This window comes from Martes martes, assembly GCF_963455335.1.
Source record: "Martes martes genome assembly, chromosome: X".
In the NCBI taxonomy this organism is placed as follows: domain Eukaryota; kingdom Metazoa; phylum Chordata; class Mammalia; order Carnivora; family Mustelidae; genus Martes; species Martes martes.
In genome coordinates this window covers 26,191,605-26,215,602 of record NC_137897.1, presented here as the reverse complement: position 1 = coordinate 26,215,602, position 23,998 = coordinate 26,191,605, and the positions used below count along the sequence as shown (strand labels likewise).

The window sequence follows — 23,998 nt, the reverse complement described above, 5'->3', positions numbered from 1 at the left end:
GACGTTAGCCATCTCTGCTGTCATATGTGTTATATGTTGCCAGTGTTTGTATTTGTTGTGTTTCATGGGTGTTTTATTGCTGGGGTTGGGGGAGGGGTAGAGGTATGTGGATTGCTGTGTATTTTAACCTGACCATTTGATTTGGCTCCATGATTCGCTATGGATGGAAAGAATGATGGTGGATGGCAATACATTAATGACCAACAGCCAAAATATAAACCATTGTTACTTTGCATGAGTTATGCTAAAGAATTAGACTGCAAAACAGATGAAGGAATTCAGCATTCAGGTGTGTAATGACAGTATTTAACCAAGATGGAAGCAGTCCACTTCAACATGTAGTATAAATCAAAATTACTTATCCTTACTTGTAGTATAGACTTAATCAGTGATTGATGTGAAAGGTGTTTTGTATTTGTTTGTTCATTTGTTCACTTAGTCACTTAGTCACCTAACTTGTGAGTCTTTGTCTTTCTACCTTGGACACTTCATAAATGTAATAATTTTAAATATCAAATTAATACATACTTATTCTTTAAAACCAGTGGCATATATGAATTTATCATGAAAATAACATCAGTCCATCAAAAGGCAATTCTTTTCCCACTATACTCCTGTGGCAACTTTGTCATAAATCTCATGAACATACATATAAATCTGCTCCTGCATTCTCTTGTCTCTTCCTTTTGACTGTGTCTGTCCTTCAAGTGTTACCACACTAGCTTAATAATAATCATTTTTAATAGCTTTACTGAGACACAATTTATATACCATACTGTGCACCCATTTAAAAGTGTATAATTCAATGATTTGGGTGTATTTATTTTTGTTTATATTGTGGTAAAAAGGATATAACATAAAATTTTTCATTTTTATGATTTCTAAGTATACAATTCAGTGTCATATATTACATTCACAATGGGCAACCATGACCATTACCTACGTGTGAAACATTTTCATCCCTCCAGACAGAAATTCTGTAATCATCAAGCGGTAACTCCGCATCCTGCTACCCACCCACACAATCTCTAATCTACTCTTTCTCTATGAATTTGCATGTTCTAGAAATTCATAAAAGTAGGCTGATAGTCTATCTGTCCCTTTGTGTGTAAATTATTTCACTTAGCATAATGTTTTCAAGGTTCATCCACATTCTAGCAGGTATCAGAAGCCATTCCTTTTTTTAACTGAGTAATATTCCATTGTATGCATATATGCAATTGTTTTGTCTAAGTTTTGGGGATCTGCTAATCTAAACCCTCCAACTTTGTTCTTTTTAGTCCAGATTGTCTTTGCTAGTTTTTGTTCATTGCTTTAGCAAATACATTTTAGAACCGACTTGTCAATTTTCACTGAAGTCTGACAGGGTAGTGTTTGCAATTGTGCTGAATTTGTAGATCAGTTAACATTTTTACACTAGTGAGTCCCCTACTCTGTGAAAATGATATATCCCTTCATTTATTTTGGTCTTCTTGAATGCTTTTACCATCATATTTTGCAGTGTTCAGTCCAGAGGACCTGCACATCTTTTATTAGATTTCATCCCTGATATTTGACATTTTGATCCTATTTAATAAATGGAATTCATTTTGAATTTTATTTTCTCTTTGTTGTCGGTATATAAAAATATAATAGATTTTTGTGTATTACGCAGATATTCATTGTCCTTGCTAAATTCACTTATTAATATTAATAGTTTTCAGAATCTTTTGCATTTTTTATGTGCACAGTTGTGTCATCAAACAGAGGTAGTTTCTCTCTTTTCAGTGCTTTGAATTTTATTTTATTTTTTTGCATAGACTAGAACTTCCAATACAATGTTTAATAGAAGGGGCAATAATGAGAAACCTTGGCTCATTTCCTGTCTCAGGTAGAAAGCATTCAATAATTTATCATTAAATATTATGTTTGTCATAGGACATTTTATAGCTTCTTTTAATCAAATTAAGGAATTTCTCCTTATTCCCAGTTCATGTTTTTATGATGAACAGTTATTGAATATATTCAAATGGTTTTTCTGTATTTATTGAGCCTATGATTTTCCTCCTTTGTGTGAATGCAGTAAACTACAGCCACTGGTTCTGAATGTGAAACTACTCTGGGATTCCTGAAAGAAATCATACTGGTCATGAAGTCTTGTACTTCTTATAGATTGCTGGATTCATTTTCTAATATGTTGTTTAGGATTTTTATATTGTTCATGACAGAAAGTCATCTGTAATTTTTTTATAGTATCTTTCTCAAGTGTTGATAACAATGTTAGACTAGTCATAAAAAGAAGTTGAAAATTACTCTCTCTTTTTTTTCTGGAAGAAATTGTTGCAGATTGGTATTATTTCTTTCCAAGATGTTTCAGAGACTTCAATTGTAAATCTATCTGGTGATGAAGTTATTTTTTTGTGGGAAAGTTTTTGATGATTGATTCAATTTCTTTAATAGATACAGGGGATGGTGAGATTTTTCATTTCTTTGAGTGTAAGCTTTTGTATGTTGTGTCTGTCAAAGAATTTGTCTATTTCCCTGTCATTTTCTCTTTTGGGGTTGTAGACTTAATTCATAGAGCCAGTGGCCTTCTGTATATTTAGGTATAAGAATAAGAGATAGACTGTGGGTGCATCTTGTTGGCTGGGATATTTTGCTCTGTGTGCTAAGTCGGGGAGTTGACCCTCTTGCTAGAAAATATCTTCAAATTCTGTACTGCAGTGGGCTTTATTCTGAGATGCCCACAATGACTGCTGAGATTTATTCCAGATACCAACTTTAATTTCTTTAGATAAGAACCGCACACTTCTTATTTGTCTTCATTTATATTTATCTTTGCTTATAAGTAAATGTTAAGGGAACACCATTCATTGTGGTAGTTTTGAGCTAGGGCCAAAGTTCCATCTACAAACTTTACGTATCCAAATTTTAACTCACTTCCTAGCCCCAGCCATCATGGTATTCTTCCTCTAGTCTCCAGATTATGCCAAGGTCAGATCCCCCTACACCTAAGGCTACTTCTCCCTTAACTTTATATGTATTCATGTAGCTCTACTCATATGGGTTTTGACCTTCCAAAAATGTTTTAAAACCTCGTATCCATTTAATACCACAGTTCTACTCCCTTACTGAGCATATTTCATACCAGTTAATTTTGTTCCATCCAGAATATAAAGCAAACTGTAATCCTTTAAACCAGGGACAAGTCCATGCCAAAAAGATATTGCTGAACTATAATTTTCACGTCATACAAAGTGCCTTATTTTAAAAATGTCACAGTTACTTCCTGAGAAAAATTTCTGTATGTAGGTGATGGAAAGAATAGTAGAGACTTCACTGTCAGGGGGTGGTGTCCAATGTGGTGGCATGAGAAGATCCTGAACACACCTTCTGCAATGGACACAATGAATATACAACTACATATAAAATAGTTCCCTCTGAAAAACACCTGAAAACTAGCCGAAGAGTTCCTCCACAACAAAGGATAAAAGTGCCACATCAGCACAGGTAAGAGACTCAGAGACACTGTCTAGCATGGCAGCCAACAATTAGGATGGACTTCACAGAACGGGAACTTCTACCTGAGGAGAAAGAGGTTCATTCAAGCACCTTAACCCATGGGACCTACACTGGAGAGATGAGCCACCAAAATATCTAGCTTTGAAAAACAATGGGTCTTACATCCAGGAGCTACCCAAAGGGCTGTAGGGAACTGAGATACTGTTCTTAAAGGGCTCATACACAGACTCACTTGCCCCAAGACTCAGCACAATGGCAACAGTTTGAAAAATGTTTAGACTATGAAGGAGACCCATTTGCTAATCAAGAATCAGCTAGAGGGGCCTGGGTTGGCTTGGAATCTCTCACAGAAGGAAGTGCTGGTGGGTGCCACTTTGGCACTCTCCCTTTCTAGCACAGGCAGGCTTGAGTTCCCAACAACTTTGACTACCCTGCTAAAGCCAGAAGGGTACCCTGCTACCCTACCAAAGCCATGGGCAACACATGGTTCCTGCACTCTCCCACTGCCTTGCCAAATCCAGCAGGTGTGCCTCATCCCTCTGCTTTCCTGCTACCTTGCTAAAGTCAGCAGGTATACACCGGCCACACAGGGAATGCTCCTTGATTGCCTAACTTTGGTGGCCAGGAAGGGTTACGTTCCTGAGTCCCTTGGGATTGTAACAATCAGCGAGATCGGTTTTTTCGTCAGGCTGTCATCCCCAGGGCATAGTACAGACAGCAGACAGAAATACACCTTAGTCTTTCTTCAGGAAAGATTATTTTCCTAGAGCTTCAGCCTGAGGGACAGGCTCCAGGTTTGCCACAGATGTAGAGGCTACAGATGGGCTTTTAGGGAAGGTAGATCAGGGGACACCATCTGTATCCTTTCTAACAATCTCACTGTGCCTCACCAGTACATCTCAGAAATGACTTGATATACTTATCTGGTGCCTTTCTTTTTTTTTTTTTTTTTTTTTGACAGTCACCCGGGGGATACTTCTGGATCTCCTGATCTGGATGACATCAGGGTTCATGATTGTGGCCCCTTAGGACAGTATATATTTACATACTTTAAAAGCTGCATCCTGAGAGTCTGGCTCCCAATCAGCCTAAAACTAAGAGCTGACTGAGATTCCTTTCTTAGGAACAGTAACAGGTCTTAGCACATTCTTAATGACTGCAAACAATCGAGAATAAATCAGGCTGCTTAGACAATTGTAGAGATTCAAGAAACAATCAAGAGCTAGAGCAAAGTTGAATGACAAGATTCATCTCCTACACAAGGTCATCCCTTCAAGACTGAGAGGGGTAGCCATTTCTCCTAATAAAAAAAAAAACAAAAAAACAAAAAAACAAAACAAAACAAAACAAAAAAAACATAAAAACTCATGTAACATGAGGAAATAGAAGAATTTTTTCCAAATGAAAGAATAAGATAAAACCTCAGGGAAAAAAATGAAATGGAATTAAGTAATTTACTTGTTGAAGAGTTTAAAGGAGTAGTAATAAATTTGCTCATCAAACTTGGAAGGATGGATGAATGTAGTGAGAGCTTCCACAAAGAGATATAAGGAAGTACCAATCAGAAGTCACAGAGCTGAAGAATACAAAAACAGAACTGAAAAACACACTAGAGGCATTCAACAGCAGATAAGAAAAAAACAGAAGAAAAAATGAGTGAGCTAGTATACAGTGCAGTGGAATTCACCCAAGCACAGTGGCATATAGGAAAAAAATCTTAAGAAGTTAATATAACTTAAGAAACCTTGGAACAGTATCAAGTAGAATAACATTCACATTACAGGGGTCCAGAAAAAGAGAGAGAGAAAGGGGCAGAAAAATTATTTTAAGAAATAATGGCAGAAAACTAACCTAACCTGAAGGAGGATATAAACATCCAGATCCAGGAATCCCAGAGAGTTACAAATAAAATGACTTAACAATACTCACAATAAGACACATTGTAATTAAAATGTCAAAAGTAAAGATAAAGACAGAATCTTAAAAGCAATAAGAAAAAAAAATGTGTTATGTACAAGGCAACTCCCCTAAGAATCTCAGCAGATTTTCAGCAGAAACTTTGCAGACCAAAAAAAAGGGGGGGGGCATATTCAAAATGCTTAGAGGAAAAAACTTCCAACCAAGAATACCTTCCCTGGCAATATCATCATGGAGAATTGAAGGAGAAATAGAGAGCTTTCCAGATAAGCAGAAACTAAAGGAGTTAATCACCATTAAACTGACCTTATAAGAAAAGACTTCTTTAACATGAAAAGAAAGGGCACCAATTGGTAACAAGAAAACACGAAAGTACAAATCTCACTGGTAAATGTAAATATATAGGAAAGGTACTAGAATAATCACTTATAAAGCTAGCAGGAGACAAAGAAAGACAAGTATTACATGATTTCACTTGTAAGTGTAATCTGAAAACACTAACAAAACAAAACCCATGGGAAGAAAACAAGGAGGAGAGATGTCCCCAAATATTCCATATCTCAGTACGTCTTGGTATCACAAAAGGAACACAAAAATTGTAATTGTAGGAAATGTGAAGAGAACTATTTTAAACTATGAAACAGGGGTGCCTGGGTGGCTCATTCAGTTAAACATCTGCCTTCAGGTCAGGTCATGATCTCAGGGTCTTGGGTTAGAGGCCTGCATCAGGCTCCCTCCCCTGCAGAGTCTGCTTCTTCCTCTCCCTCTCCTGTTCCCTCCCACTCATGATCTCTCTCTCTCTCTCAAATAAATAAATAAATAAAATCTTTATAACAAACCTATGAAACATATAATAGCAGCTTTATATGACATGGGTCAAGGTTTTATCTGTTCCACAGCAGAATATAAAGTCAAAAATTCTTTTAAGATTTTTATTTATTTATTCAACAGAGAGAGATACAGCGAGAGGGAACACAAGCAGGGGGAGTGGGAGAGGGAGAAGGGAAGCAGGCTTCCTGCAGAGCAGGGAGCCCAATGCGGGACTTGATCCCAGAACCCTGGGATCATGACCTGAGCCGAAGGCAGCCATTTAACGACTAAGCCACTCAGGTGCCCCTAAAGTAAAATTTTTTTTTATGATACAAAATTAAATCTATGACAATGAGTACCATCTTGAATTATATTACTATATCATAATATATTATTATGAATAAGAATGAAAATTAAGAATGAAAGAATAAAATGAATAAGATAAAAATTATTTAAGTGTCTAAGTCCCTATGTCTAAATTAAGAATAGAAAACAATTAGTGCCAAATTTAAGTCAGTATACAAGTCAGAAGATTTTAAAAAGTAAAGAAAGATGGTCATGATGATCATGAGACAGTCTTGATCATGATTAAACCTCAAATTCTCAATCTAGAGAGAAGAAATAATGGAGACCCCTCCCTTTTATTCTCTAGCCCCCCTACTCTACCCAAAGACTATAATGAGTGGTATAATTGTAACTAGTAAGTCATGGTTGCTGGGATACAAATATGCCAGTTCCTTAATGTGCAGCTTCTCCAAAAATGTCATGTCACAATCCTGAGTGACAAGTGTCTTTCTCCCCACTAACTCTAATATGCTATATCCTGCATATTAACCAATTTAGCAATTGCTTTGGGACCTTTGTGTTTCATTAGTGAATAAAGAAAGCCACGTTTGGAAGTAAAATAGTTATTCCTTTACAGAGGTGATGGACACTGTAATGAGTTCATTGCAAAACTGTGTTAACATGTCTTGACCTTGATAGCTTCTCTTTATACCAGAGATAGGAGATGCTCTAAAGGTTTAAGTTTAAGGCTTCAACCTTTAAGACTTTAAGGTTTACTTGGTTTAAGTTTATGGCTACCTCTAGATAAGAATCATGAAATGAAATCCTTGTTTTTACCTAAAACATATCTTGATCTTTACAGTCGTTAATAATAATACTTTTAGGGGTGCCTGGGTGGTTCGGTGGGTTAAGGCCTCTGCCTTCAGCTTAGGTCATGGTCTCAGGGTCCTGGAATCAAGTCCCACATCGGGCTCTCTGCTCAGTGGGGAGCCTGCTTCCTCCTCTCTCTCTCTCTCTGCCTGCCTCTCTGACTACTTGTGATCTGTCAAATAAATAAATAAATAACTTTAAAAAATAATAACAATAATACTTTTAGAGGCACCTGGGTGGCTCAGTGGATTAAATAATAATACTTTTAATATCCACAAAATGGGAATGTTTTTAAAGCTAGCCTCTGTTTTTCTGAGTGTCTCACTCTATAATCTTCATATACATGTCTGACTCTATGTTGTTTCAAATATTTATCATTCTTCATATCTCTTTATATGTTCTCTTAACTGCTGTGTGCTGGGGGGTGGATTCTCCCTTTCTATCTGTTCCCATCCCTATCACTCTTCCTTTTTCCCTGCGAAGTGTGTTTTTGCATATGAATTGTTATCTCTCTGTGTCTATCATAAATCTACTTATCTGTGTATATAGATATCATTTTTGTTCTGCCCAGGTTAGTGTATGTGAGTCATTATTTTCTGTTCTGTCTTCTGACTCTTTACCTTCTAATCCTTTTCATCTTCATTCGTTGTCACTTTGTGTCTGCTTTCTTTATTCATCATTGTGCTTTTTACTCGTTATGTGCAGATATTTTTTCAACTACCCATTATTTAGAATCAAAATATGTCTTATCAGTATTTATTTTTTAATCCTATTGTGTTCTTCCTAGACTTTATTTAAAGGTGAAATAACGGAACATTTGTTTTGTAGACTCATAGGATAATTCAGATGGAAGGGTCCAAATGAAGCTAAATTACTCTCACATCTTCTAGATTAAAACACTGAATCCTAGAAAGGGTATGTGACTTATTTGAGGACATATTGTTCTCTATTTAAATAAAAAAGTTTCATATCCAAAATCCAAAATAAATAGTTTTTAAAAACATTTTAGTGAAGCTCAAGTGATTTTTCTGTAGTTAAAATGCTAGAAACAAGAAAAAAAAAGGTTTCTCATTTTTCTCCATTGTTCCTTTAAAAGTAAAAACTGGAATTTCCTTTTATATATGAAAGTTTTTGCTTTGCTTTTTGCTATTTTTGGAAAACTAGGTGTTATGTTTTCAAATTATTTTCTACCACCTTCTTTCTCCTGGAACATTTGTGACTAGGTAATATAGGAAAATATGTTTATGTTGTTTCAGAATACTATATTTGGTGTAATTTTATAGGTAGTATATATTATATATTCCTATTAGTCATAATAACCTATTTCCATTTTGTTGAATAAATTTTTGCATCCTATTTTGATACTTATGTGTAAACAATAAGTTACTATTTAAATTTGTTAATGCCTAGATACTATAAAACAGTACATACAGAAACTAAAACATTCTATAAACACAAATGAGAAATTTTGCCAAAAAAATGAATTTCAGTTAAGTCCCTTTTAATTAAAAAACCTGATCTACTTTGCCTAGAAAAAAAATTAAGTTTAAAAATATATGTAGGAGCACCTGGGCGGTTCAGTCAGTTAAGCACTGACTCTTGATTTGCACTGGGCTCCACAGCAGTGTAGAGCCTACTTAAGATTCTCTCTCTCTCTTTCTTTGTCTCTCTCTCTCTCTCTAAAATATACATATGTGTATATGTAAAAAATATATATGTAAAAAGCTTTTTTTAAAGTTTTATTCATCCATTTGGCAGGGGGGAGGAGCATGAGAGGAGGGAGGGTCAGAGGGAGAATCAGACTCCCCCCTGAGCAGGGAGCCCAATGCAGAACTCAATCCTGGGACTTCAGGATATGACCTGAGCTGAAGGCAGTCACCCAACCAACTGAGCCACCCAGGCGCCCATGTAGAAAAGTTTCAATAGTGGAATAATGTGATGTTGATCACAGGGCTACAGAGGTTATTTTTAAAAAATAAACAGTATGAAAGTAAAAATAGAGTGAAACTGGCAGGTCATGTTCTGCAATATACAAATGACTATATTACAATTTCCAGAGATAGAGTTCATTTTATATTTACCTCTAATCATGTTACTTCTAACTTTTCATCAGAGGAGTAAACAGTTTAGATTTGTTCTTTTCATTTGTGTCAAGTAAATAAATGTTTCATCTTTTTCCAAATATGTTTGCTATGCAGCACTAGTTATTATTAGTCATTACTACAGATATGGATAGTAAAAAAGAGATAAATCAAGCTAAAGCATATCTTTTCCCTCCTTGCTCAAAAATGGACATTTGTTCCAAACGATTAATTTCATATCAAAGACCATGATTAATAGATTGTTCTAGTTGTTACCAATCAATCCTGCCTTTAATGTGAATTACATTTTTTAACCAAAGAAAAATATCTTTACAAAGAATATAAGAAACTGGTGTTTGCCTAATTACTATTATGTTATGACATATAGCTTGTGATTTCTTAGAAATCCATCATCTTAGAAGTTTCCTTTATGTAGTTAATAATTACATCAAAACATTTATTTATTAAATCCTTTATTCACAAAATATCTAATGAGTGACCACTATGTGCCACATGCTGTTCTACTCATATCATAATCAATTCCCACCCTTCCTTTATTTAAAGGACATTCAGAGTCACATAGGGCTTGACATTCCATTAATTTATATCTCTTCTAATTTAGAGTTGCTAAGTAGTTTGAGGCTGAGAATTAAAGGGGGTGTGAATAGTTGTTAAAAGTTTTTAATATATGCATCCTTAACTTTGCCTTCTTGTAATTTCACCCTAAGATAGGAGTTCTTACTAGGTTATGTGTCCTGAGTACATCTCACTTTGCTCTGACAGGTCCTGATTTTGCCTGTTATCCCATCATGATTTTTAACAGCTCCGTCTTTCACTCTCATGAGTGGTCTACTTTATAATATTAAATGTATGTGTATGTATTGATATGTAGTCAGCCCAGTTGTGAGAACAAAACATCAGGCCCTCGGCGGTGGGCTTGGCCCAGGTTTTAGTTACTATAACTGTTTCCACTGCTGATGTTGTCAGCAGCAGCACCCTCTTCTTTTGACATGTTAATGAAGTTGAGAAGGTTGGCCTGTCCAAGAAACCTGACTGTTACTGTTACAACATGAATTGCTCCTTAATGGAAATACATTTATAATACATGTTTTTTTAACTTTCCAAACTACCGAAATTTCAGGGATTTCCAGGAATGTCAATCAGACATTTTACAAACAAGTGGAAAGTAAACAGGAGTTATGAGGGTGACATTTATCGTGTTGATTAGTAGTGGGCTTTATGGACTATGGATTCTACCCATTACTAGCAATGTTATCTTTTATTTGTCCTGTCCATATGTCAGTTATAACATCTGTAAAATTCAGGTTATACTAGAACATAGTTGTGGTGAAAATTTAATGAAGGAGTGCATTGGAAATGCTTAACACAGTATCTGGCACATTGTAATTGGTCAAAAATAATAACTTTAACATAAAATCAGTGACAATGTTAAAAACACAAAGACTCATCACAAAGTTCTGACTGAATCACCTTCGTTCTTTTATTGTAGTAACAGCTCTTAACATGAGATCTACCTTCTTAACAAATTTTTAAGAGTGTAATACAGTATTGTTAACTGTAAGCATTATACCATATAGGAGATCTCAAGAAGTTATATTTTTTATCTTGTGTGGCTGAGACTCTTTCCCCATTGTGCAGCTCCCATTTCCCTCTCCTCATTGCATTGGTGACCACCATTCTATTCTCTATTTCTATGAATTTGACTATTTTAGATACCTCCAATAAGTGAAATCGTGTAGTATTTGACCTGGTTTTTTTCAGTTAGCATAATGTCCTCCAGGAAGTTCCATCTTCTTAGATATGGCCAGATTTTTTCTCTTTTAAGGCTGAATAATATTCACCCTCTTAATCAAACACCTATAAACATGGCTCTTGGAGAGAAAGCTGCAAAAGTTCCACAATTATGAATTCAAGAGCTAAAAAGAGAGAAGAGTTAAAGTCACCAAAGTCATCAAATGGCCCTCCTGGAAAGCAGAGAGGTTTTTAATCAGCACCCTCCCTTTTCACAGACCTCATTATTTGCAATATGTATAACCAGCTAGTATTTCAGATAATATTATTGGAAAATGATGGATTTTTCTCTTAACATTGGTTATGAAGTCCTCATAGTCAACCATTCTTTTCAAACACCAACATTTTCATGTTTTGAGTATGAGCATAATTTAAGGTGGCCTATTTAACCCTGGGCACCTTTGGGATCAATAGACTTTCCTGACTTTAACCCAGAAATCCAGACAGAACATAAATGAACCTCCACAGTGCTTCCCCACACCCTTCTTCTACCTCCATTCTTGATGTTGGTTTCCTCCATTTTGGTGGAGTGATAAGAAACCATTTGTAGAAAGTTTCATTAGAGTCATGAAATGTTCTATTAGGGAAACTCAGTGTAATATAAGATAATTTGTTCATTTCAATGCAATGCTATTTTTAAAAATATAAACAAACAAAAATTCAGCATGCATTGTAAAGCACTGATACTGGTGCAATAACTCATTTCCATATTAAAACTATTTTTGGCTGTATACATACTGATAGGGTGCAGTGAGTATGAAAATTTGTCATTTCAATATGCTGTGGACCAGACTTTATTATAAAGGTAAACTAATTTCGGATTAAAAACAGATGTGACTATTGTTAGCAAACTTTCTTTCCTGTTCACAATGAATTTAAAATGAAGAAAAGTACAATGTGGATAAAAAGAGAAAAATTTCATAACTCTGACCTTCAGAGTAACATTTTTGAAATAAGTCCTTTATTAGCACAAAGATGTTTGCCCTACAGCAATGAATTTTAGAAAGAAGAAATGATATAATAAAAAGAGTTTCTACTAATATAAAAACTTGTTCCTTTTGTTTCCATAGTTCTTTTGCTTTGTAACAACTAGCTTATATAGAGTTAATGCTTATACTTTTAGAGGGATTGCCTTTCTTTCTAAAAATATAGTAATCTTGAAATGGCATTAAATGGAGGCTTTTATACACCATCTCCTTAAACTGACATTGAATAACAAGTAAAGATTAAAGCAGTGTTTAAGAGCACAGATTGTAAATTCTAACCCAGTTTCATTTATTACTTAGTGTGCAAAGCCAATAAGTAATGCAAAAATAAAATAAAATAACAGTGCTATTTGTATAAAAGATCAGAATCATACCAAAAAGGAATTTTCTGTCAAGTCTTTACACTTATACTACAAGATGTGTGAGTGTATGTATGTACCTAAAATAATATAATACTAAATCATGGCTACTATATGCATGTCAGCTGACCCTTACTGCTTCAAACTCTAGGAAAGGGACACTGAACATTGGGTTGGTTGACGTATTACATTTTTGTCATAGACCACCTGCCAGGGCTTATAACCGATCTGCAATGTGTTTCTTACCTTTTATTGTATAGAAAATGGATTGATAGATTAGGGCTGGGGCCAGCGAACCATGGAACCCTAGGTTTGCAGGAAAGAGTTTATCACCCTTTGATGTTATTTCTGTCTCGTGTCAGCTGAGAAGGATGAGCTAGATTAACCGAGGGTAAGCTGGATGCCAAAGTCAGCATTCCCCTCATTTATCCCCCTTATAGTTCAGGACAAGGCCACTGTATGGGTTATGAAAGACTGATAAGGACCTCACAGACAAACTTTGTTTTGCTGCCTTTTGATTTATTTACTGATATTAGAACTAATTATGAGAATTGAAGAGACAATTTCATTGTTTGTTGTTGGAGAAAATCAGTCTGTTTTGCTCTAGAAGTAAAAATGTTTGAACTGAATGGCACAGTTATAATTTGTGAACATTTTCAGTTATCACCGGGAAAAGTACAGTCCATCTTTGGCATGGTTGGCCAAGTGTGGAGGAAAAGAGATGGACCAGGAAATGGGCCAGAAACCAAAGTCATCAGAAGGATATTTTGAGAAAACTCCATTTGTCCTGATAGTTGCAATCTATGGGCAACCTGTGACTGATGATTATACCTTAAACACTGTCTAAAAATAAATTTCTTATGAAGATGACACATTCTGCCTGTTCATGATGTGGGTGACATCAACAGTTTTGAATAGGACAATAATGTTCGAACTTCCTTAAATATTTACAAAGAATAAAAATCTGCAACTCAATCACAATTTAAGTGACTCATGAAGATAGCTTTTATTGCTACTTTCACTGTGGTTATAAATCCTAGGCCAATACTGTTATCTCTTTAAAGCTACTTTATTGTTTTGTTCATATCAGCAATATGTATCTTTCTGCTACAGTCAGTGATGGTCCTGGTGAAGGGAGAGAGAATTAGTTTTGAGGTTCTATATGGGTGCTCATTCATTACCAACAAATAAAAGGAAACAGGAAATTAATAGAAAAGATAGTTTATGGTTAAGGTTTTATAGTGTTTCAGCGCAGATGAAAACAATTGTTTAGCACTAAAATAATTAAGATGTTGATATTAACATGTTATATTGTTTATACTGAAGCTGGGATGTAATTGGATTAAATAATCTCTTCTCCTTTGAAGAATGAGTTTTCCTAAAACATGATGTACCTTTGCAACTTCTAGCTTACTTCCTTCATATGTGGCTACTTTTGAATGGACCCTCAAATACTGTAATGGGCTGTGCAGTGACTCTCCCTGCTCCATCTTCCCACCCTCCACACTTCATCTCAGTCCTGAAAAGATCACTAAACTTCGCAGTTAATAACAGTCCCAATGCAGTTTCACCCCTCCCTAGCTCCTAACCATAGGCCATTAATTTAAATTGTGGTTGTGGTTGCTGTTGTTTTACTCCTTTTCCCCATTTTTACAACGGTGATGCACTATGAGGCTTGTTTGCTCATCTCCCTGGGTTCAGTGAGGAGCTAAGGACACAGTATGTACTATAATACTTTGTTATGAAGAATAATCATACTATATGCTGGCTAACTGAACATAATAAAATAAATAAATAGAAGTTTGAAAACAACAACAACAAAAAGTTATGTTTTCTGTTACAAGGTAGGTATCCTAAAATTCTCATACTGGTGGTAAGGAAGAAAGGGTCACTGTGCCATCACAAAGCACAGCATTTCTCCAACTTTAACATACATGTGAATCACTTAGGGATGTTTTTAAAATGCCGCTTCTGATTCAGTGGGTCTTTTAGAAGATCTGAGATTCTGTTTTCCCATTGGGCATCCAAGCGATGCTGGTACCCTAGAACTTGACCCACACTTTAAGTAATAAGAGTATAAAGAATGGCTGTCTGGTATCTGTGTGTGACTTGGGACCAAGAGTCCCAAATGTTGGAATATTCAAGCATTGTATTCTGAGATACTGATGAGGCTTTTTCTAAAAATTGTTGTCTTTTGGTATGTGGGAAGCACATCCGTCTAAACCCAGGTGATATGTATTCAACTCTAAAGGAAGACATGAGCATATCTAACTTACTTATACCTTTGAAACATAGACCTTTTGGTGATTCATAACCCACATAGGTTCTTCTCATATACTGTGATCTCAGATCCATTCTATCCAGGTCCTTCCCCTCCTATGTTGTATATTGCGTGAAGCTGACCTCTGGTCACCTTATTCCCCAGGATTTCTGGCCACCAGCTTCTAGATAGATTTAGCCATTGGGAGGCATTTACAGAAGACTACAGGGTAGGGTTAGGGGAGAAGTCAAAGTATTTCTTCCCTTCCGTCACTGCTGTGGACAGTGACTGATAGCAGAGTATATAGCCAATAAATACTAGCTACTGTTAAGTCTTCTAATAAAGACCTAAAATCCCTTCTTCAGTGGTTATCTTCATTAGTTTAGTATGAATTTTTGCACACATGCCTTTGCAAAGCATTGAGCCTGCCTTCAGTTACATGATCAAAATCCGCATTTTTTTTTAAATTTAAGACTCTGGTATTATTGAAGATTTGGGACTCTTTTATTATTTAAAAACACTAAGGCTTTCTCCCATTTCTGGCCTTCCCCAAAATACCAGTGATTGAGTCCTCAAATTCATTGACTTAAAATGATAACATTTATAATTGCACATAGTCCTTGGGTCAGTTGGGTTGTTCTACTGGTATATCTGAAGCCAAGAAGAGCTTGCTAGCACCCATTAATGGATTTGTAGTCAGTTGGTGGGCTGGTAGGCTGGGGGCTGGCTCATCTAGGATGAGCTCAGCAGGGATGATTCACCTATACTCCATGTGATCTCTCATCCTCCAGCAAGCTAGCCTGGACTTACTCCCATGCATAAAATAGGATTCTAATAGAGAAAGCAGATGTGAACAGGTTCTCTTAAGGCCAAGGCTCGGATCTGAGTCACTGTCATTTCTAACACATTCTGCTAGCCAAGCAAGTCACAAGGCCCATCCAGATTTAAGCCTTAGGGAAATAGGCTGCACCTTTTGAGGACGAGAACTTTAAAAAGGTCATATTGCAAAGAGATGTGCATATAGGGAGGTCATCAGTGCAGTCGGTCTACCATAGTCTAGAAATCTGTTGGGTTTCTTACTCATCTCAAAAGTAAAATAGTCAGAATACATTCTTATATATTCAGACTTCTAATCAAGTAATCCTGACTCTTAGATAATATTAGCTCAAAATCAACAATCTGAAAAGCCAATAATCTGAGAGTCATAAGGATCCTCAAAGATACTTTATGCCAAATTCTAGGAGGGTAGGAACATTCATTTATTAATATATTCAGTATTTATTAAGGGCCTCCAATATGATAAGTATTATGCTACAGAAAAAGAATAGAATAATGAACAAGACAGACACTTATGTTTATATATGTTACGTTTGGTTGAAGCTATATAATTATAAATGCAGCTGTTCTCATTTTCTTTTTAGGTTTGTTAGGTTATTGGCTGAGTTATGATAATGAAGAGGCCCCAAATTTCAATGGCTCAAGCAATGTGGACATTTGTGTCTTTTCACATAAAGCCCAGCCTGGGTACATAGTCTCTGCTCTAAAAAATTATTCCAGGAGCCCTGGCTACCAAGATAGCTATGCTGTTGTCAGCATAGTGCTGCATTTAAAAATTGCCACAATAATCATGCAAATATCTATGTACTCTTTCCCACCAACAATACACATTCATTGTCTCCCCAGAAGAGGCCACCAAGAGATCACTTCCTGCTTCCAGCTTAAAAGTCCATTGTCTCTGGGTTTTGAACTGTCTTCCTCAGGTCCAGATGTGCATCCTCATGGTGCAGTGACCTATAAAGTGAAAGTCATGCTCTCTGCTTCTGTCACAACCAAATCATAGTAGTAGAGCAAAAATAGGCCCAGAGACAACAAGAAATACTGATATACCTGTATAAGACTCAGGTTGTGACTCCACTGTTTTCTCACCTCCCTCCCCTCACTCCACTCCAGACTGAGATTTCAAATGGAGGCTAAGAAGAATAATGGAACTTCTTTGAGAGCAGAAATGAGAAACGTTAAGGTTGCTTTCTATATAACCCCACCATCTAAGAGAGAATTGCTAGTTCAAATTGTGGTGACAAAAAAGGGACAGTGTGAGAACATATAAGAGGGGGCCTGACACAGTCCAGAAGAGGAAGGAATTGTTGTTTCAGATAACAGCAGGAGAAACACATAATAGAATATATTTGGGTTGGGGGGAAAAAACTCACTTGAGTTCCCTAGTTGTGGATGCTCCTACCCAAACTGTTCAGGGTTAAGGGCAGCCTTTCCCTGGATGCATAAAAAAAGTTTATATGTTTTTCTTCTCTTCTTCTACCTCTGACCAGGGTGCTGACCTTATCACTGACTTACTCTTCACCAGGACCCAGGGTCATTATATTCCTCCTGGGGGAGACAGGCCACTACCTCTACTAACAATTTACATCATTATTTTCCTACAATTTGGTGCTAATTAAAATGTGGAAGGAGTGGTGATGATATCCATAAAGGTAATGACGTCTTTCTTTGTTCCTGAGAAAGGGTTTTGTGTATGTTCACCTACAAGTAGGAAAGAGGGAGAGACATGGGGTAAGGTGAGAAAGCCCGAGAGTCATTACATAGGCCAGTTTCGGCAACATAGGATATTTAATATAGAATTTTTAAAAATGGAATTCTTCTTGGCTTTGTGTACTATTTCTGCATAGTTCTGCTTGTTACTAGCCTGCATGATTCAAATTTTGGCTTCACTTTTTTTCTACTAATATATGCTATTTAACAACTCACCTTAAACGTTGATGGCTTAAAACAACAAAGTGGTGTTATTTCTCATGACTTTGGGAGTTGACTATGGCTTTCTTCTGCTTCACATGTTGCCAACTAAGACACTGGGGAAGCTGCAAAGTCCACAGTGGCCCCACTCACAGGACTGGCAGTTGTTGCAGGCTGCCAACTGGGAGCTCAGCTGCAGTTATTGGCCAGGGTCCTCAGTTTGTTTCTGCTCTGTCTTTTCCATGTGGTTGTTTGGGCTTCCTCATAGCTTGATGGTTGGACTCCATGAAGAAGAGCTCCAAAAGAACAAACAAAAGTGTTCAAATGCTTTTCAAGCTTCTGCTTGCAGCACACTTGTTACTATCCCATTGGCCAAAGCTAAGGAATATGGCCAAGCTCAGTCAAAGGGAAAGTGGACTACACATAAACTTAAAGTCTGGAAGGTGCTATTCACTGGGGCTGCCGAATAATAGCCTACGAGGCACTCCTTACTAGCTGTCTGGTCTCTGTGTGTCTCAGTTTCCTCATTTGTACATAGGGACATAAATGGACTGAGGTATAGCACTTGTAAGCTTAGAGCCATGCCCATTACATAGTAAAGCACCAACAAATGTAAGGTATTTTTAGTTTTTTAGTATTATTCCTGTATTGCTGAAAAAATGAAATAGTTTTTCAGATATTGGCAAAGCTGTAAACCAGTAATACACTATAAGCTTCTACCTTTTTTTTTTTTAAAAGATTTTATTTATTTATTTGACAGACAGAGATCACAAGCAGGCAGAGAGAGGAGGAAGCAGGCTCTATGCTGAGCACAGAACCCGATGCGGGGCTCGATCCCAGGTCTCTGGGATCATGACCTGAGCTAAAGGCAGGGGCTTTAACCCACTGAGCCACCCATGTGCCCCTATAAGCTTCTACCTTAATAAGCCTCCCCCTCAAGCCCTTCAGATGTGCCATTAGTAAGAATGTTAGCTGTATTGTGAATCCCGCAACACGCCATTGCGCACAGCTTGGGTGACTCTGACAAGAGCCTCTACTAGTAACAAAATCCCAGGCAAACAAGCTTTATACTACTTTGGGGAATGCAGAGGGTTCATTAAGGGCAAAATTTCCTTGGTAAATTTGTCTTCTATTCCAGGCTTTCCAGCCCCTACTTTATCCAGTTTTAGCAGCCTTCCAGTATTTCTCCCATGGGTCATTTTCACTTGGGCTGCAATTCCAATGAGATTGCCCAGTGTTCCCCCTGCTTGTCCTGTGTTCTTCCATGCTTGTGCTACCCTGCTTGGTCCACCCGCCTTCTCAAGGAATGTTTGCTTTTTTTTTTTACTTCTCCCTTATACCACAGATTGCCAAATCTGACTACTGTTTTACACCTCCTTGAAGCCCAAGACTCATCTTGCCTTCCTATTACCTTTAAGGCCCCCAGCAATATTGCTTTTACTGCATTCAAGACTTTCTACCTCATGAGTATCAAATATTCAGTTTGCAGCATTCCTTTATTTCTTAATATATCCATACCAAGGCTGTACCAGACTGTCCAGAGAAAAACTTAATCCTTTTTGTGAGTCTTCCCCAGTCCCTAAGAGAATTAAGGAGTTCTGTCTGTGTTGGGTAATGATAGGTAACATTTATTGATAGTTTACTATGTGTCAGGTATTATTCTGAATACTTTGCTTTGTTAGAAGGAAAACAACCTAAGACTGCTCAGTGGCGGTCTAGAACAAAGCTGAATTTCTTGCTAAACTCATATGTATTAAGGGATCACACGATACAATTGAATAGATTAATGATCATTGGTGTTGTATCAGTGGTGGTAATTTTTATAGTATAAGTACAAAAAAGAGATTTTTTCAACAAATCTTCATCCATATCTTTAGGAAAATAGAAATTCTATCCCATTTCTGTACTTTTGTGAGGACACCCCCTGGCACTAAACTCTCAGGCAAATGCCACCATCTGTGTGATTTCTTTCCATTTGCCAATGTAGGCACAGCAGGTACTATCAAGTTAACCTTTTCTTTCACTAGCATCCACTCAAAATAATAAACACTTGCACTGTTGTAAAGCTCTATTCTGAAACTGCAAATTAAAAATCTCTGTCTTTCAGAACATCATGATTGAACTATTACTGTATCACATTATTCTGTATAATAGGATTATAAAATATGGATTATAGGTATTAGAAAAATGAAAGATAAGTATTAGTTATTAATATTAACCAAGATTTTTTCTAAGAGTAAGGTGATAAAATTAATTATATTAAAGTAGCATGAATTTTCACCTTCTGTGGTGCTTGGTGGAAAATTAGTCCTCATTAATACCACCACAGGTAACTGATTCAATGGATGTATTGTGTAGTACTCTTAATGTTGCAAATGACAGGAAAAGCTGTCTCAAACTGTTTTAAATAATAAAAGTTATCAAGGTTCCATTTTTTTTTTCCAAAGTTCTCTGGGTCTGCCTTTCTTTGATGTCCTGTCAGCTTCATACAGCTCCCCTTATGGCAGCAAAAATTAACTGTGGAGTTTTAGGGCCCATTTTTGCAAAAGACCTCTTCGGGAACATTCTTTCCTAGAGCATTCAAGAAAAACCTCCTTGAAATTCATTGGCCCATATTAGGTCACATGCCCTTTGCTGAGCTAAATGAGACCTGATTGCCATGGCCAAATGTGGTTACATTTCAAAACCAGACTCTGTGGCTACAACACAATGAAGGTGGGAAGGTAGAAAGCTCCCCAAAGGAAAAAAAAAGTAGGGGGGGTGTTGAAGGAAAATGGAGGGAGGAAGGGATGAATGGATTAAAAAACATAACCAACTAATATCTACAACATTGTTTGGATCTGATTTTTTTTTTTTTTTTTTGCCAATTAATAGAACTAAGTAGTGACCATGGCATTATATCAATGGCTTCCAAATACAGGCAAGTTGTAAAGATCATTTAAATGAAAAATACATTTTGCTGTGGTAGATAACTGTCAGTTCTACTACACATATACCTCCAACATTTAGCATTCCTGTACATGCTGTCTGATTTCCAGCTACCAGCATTTGGGTTTTTACTTAGTGCTATCCTTGCTTGTTCTTGAGACAGGGCAGAAAAGTAGAGGAAGTAAGGCCCCTTTAAAGCAGCACTTGGTGGATAACTAACCCACCCTCTTGCCCTTCAGATATGATAACTCCAAAGTTTGCTTCCTGTATCTGCTCTTAGAGCTCCCAGGCATTATTAAGCTTCTGTTTGCCCACATTGTGACTTGTTTTATTGGCTGTTTTCTTTATTCTGCTTTTCCACACCCCATTGATGTGTCTGTCCTAGGATCACATCCCAAAATTATTCGAGTTCAAATTCTTGCTACAGTATTTATTTCTGGGGAGACCCAAATGAAGAAAAGTGCCTTTTTATATGCAAGTCCTTGGGGGGTGATTGTGGATATCAGTTGAATCAGAATTCTATATCACTGCTTTTCAACTTTATGTTCTGTTAGGATAAAAGGATGTTGATTCTCTTTTCTGAGTTTTTCTGTTTCTGTATCTTTTGCATTTTGAGTTTCCCCATAAAATATGACCACAACCAGGAAAGAAATGGAACTCAGAGTAAATGTCCTATTTTAGAGGTCTGAGCTTAAGACAGTGGCCCAAAATGGAGATCATAAACAAAAGTAGATATGGGTGTAAATGAAATGTGAGATGGGGGGGGTGTGGATTGCCTGATGTTACCGCAAACAATGGAGCTGTTTAGTGAAGGAATTACAATTAATTGTATGTGTGAAGAATAGAAAACACATTACTCAAGACCTCTGGAGGAGTTCACTGTACTATTTCACTAAATTTGAATAAGAATATGTTTACTAAGATGCGAAAATAATGATAAAATGTATATAGCCTTAAAAGACAATTTGAAATTAAATGCATTACGTATTTCTACTCAGTTATCAAGGGCTATTCCACTCATTGCAATATAAGAGAATTCTTCTGTTTCACTTTCAAAATCTTCTGGAGAGACATAATTTCTCTATATCTGTCTTAGGTGGAAGTGCAGAATTTGATGAAAAAATAAGGGGGAAATCAGAGGAAAATAAGTTTCTCAGAAAATTCGTTAAGAACCATCTATAGGATCTATTGTAAGTCTCCACTGGTGTTTTACAAAATGAAGTTTAGACTGTGAAAAAAATACTGATTTAGTTTCAGAAAATTACAATTGCATGTGTCATTTTAAAATTATTTTTATAATTTTTCATGCACATCAAAACCTCAAATTCATCCCTTAAATGGATGGGCATAGAACTATTTTTTCCCTCCTAAATTGTGCATTCCTCAACAGTTTTCAGAAGTGAATTCCAACACGTTTCCATCATCTTCATGTACTATGATAGGACCTGCTCCTTGTTCTCCATATTATAACTTATTCTTTGCTTCTTCCCCACTCTTCCATCTCTTCTCTTCTAAGCGCATTAATCCCGTTTGCTCTATTTTCCATCTCTGCTCTTGATCCCCTCCTCCCTTCTCTCTCCCTGTAACTTCTGTTCTCTTTCATCTGAAATCTTTTCATCATTTACTAGCAATTATACCCTTACTCACTGAAGTGAGCAAGGTAGACAGTTCTCTATTTTCTTACCATTTTCTTACAAGGTTTACCTCTAACATGTGTTTTAATAGGCAGTTCAGTCAAAGCCATATTTTTACTGCGGAAAATAAAGAAAATAAGCAAGAATACCCACAAAGAACCAAATTTAAAACTTCTCATGATTCCGAGGCATCATTTTACCTAAAAGGCTTAACAGGTTTTGGCATTCGTGTCTACATGAAGTTATACAAAGTTTTTTGAAAGACCATTTGAAGTAGCAACAACACAGAGATACCATGTCTTTTTCAAGTGCAAAATGCTGAAGTAAAACTGAAAGATGGAACAATATTATTTATCTTTATCTTTGTTCTACTTAAAATTTGAGAATGAATGTCAGAAGTGTGAGCATGTGCGTGAAAACTTAATGATGTTCCCATTTCATCTGAATGTATATTTGATCTCTTCTTCCTGAAATTGAAACTAGCCACAGATTCCCAGTAACTTGTTAAACTGGCCTTTTCCTACATTGGCAATATTTCTATACCAAAAATCATACACTATCACTGCCATTTTATTTACATATATATTATCTTATTTGCCTCTTCAAAAGTTTATAGGATTATGTATTACTTATCTATTTCTGCATAACAACTGAGCACAAATATAGTGGCTTAAAATACATTTTTTAAGAAATTCAAGCTGTCTGTGGGTCAGGTGTTTGGGCAAGATTTATCTGTGTCCTCTGCTGTAGGGTGATCTCTCACAAAGCTCCCTTCTAGGTGTGAGCCAAGGTTGATGTCTCATGTGAAAACTGGACTGGGTTTGGATCTGCCTCCATGCTCACATGCTTGTTGGCAAGATTCAGGTTCTCATGGGTGTTGGAAAGAAGGCTGCAGTCTGGTGACTGAAGCCAGCCTCAGTTCCTTGCCATGTGTGACTCTCTGAGATGGCATTTTGTCTTATCAAAGCCAGTAAGAGAGAAAGACGGATAGCGAGACAGAAATCACAGTATTATGTAACTTAAAGTGACACCCCATGATCTTTGACATATTTTTTTTGTTAGAAATTAAGGCACAGATCTTGCCTACTCTCAAGGGGAGGAGATTCTGCAAGGACATAGTACTAGGAGGTGAGAGTCACTGGGTGCCGTTTTAGACTCTGGCACCATAGATTCTTTCCCTCTACCTGTTGGCATTTGAAAATACAGTGAATAATTTAGGATTCTCCCAAAAGATAACTTTTTAGGTTTGTACATGCACCGCTTTTAGCATTAGGGGAATGTTTGACAGAAGACTTTGTGTGCAATAATATTTTAAGAAAACGAAATTGATCCTTCCAGGTTTTGAAAAGTGTATGGGATTAGGGGAAGCTAGGTTGTCATAAACAAGATTTGCACTGGATTGTGACAGATTTTCTCTTAAGATACTATGGGACAGAAACCACTGAGGCTTCAAAATATAGGTGATTCAAATTCATCTAGTTTTCATGCAGAATTTCTCATGCTAATTTAAACTCTCTGATTTAGTATATGGTCTTTTCTTTTATAAAATAAATGGCCATGAATGCCAGTTACTTTCTTAAGGGTACTTTGACAAGTATGCCCTAGTGAAATTTAAGGACATCCTTAAAATAACTTTTATGCTCTCCTTTATGTTAAGAACTCCATGTTGAAGTAATTTGTTCTAGTAGCTAAAATTCTTACTATATTCATGAAGAGCTCTGCCTCTGTTGATGAAGTTATATTGCAAATAGAAATGTCAAAATATGACAGAAGTAGAGTTGCATTTTTTTATCTATAATGTAATTTT

The 23,998-nt window shown here is 36.5% G+C and overlaps 1 protein-coding gene across 2 annotated transcripts in view; it reads left to right on the top strand.

Moving 5' to 3' along the window:
* Window positions 1-23,998, top strand: part of DMD (dystrophin) — a 2,068,501-nt gene that overhangs the window by 1,294,730 nt on the left and 749,773 nt on the right. The gene's annotated exons all lie outside the window — the stretch shown is intronic.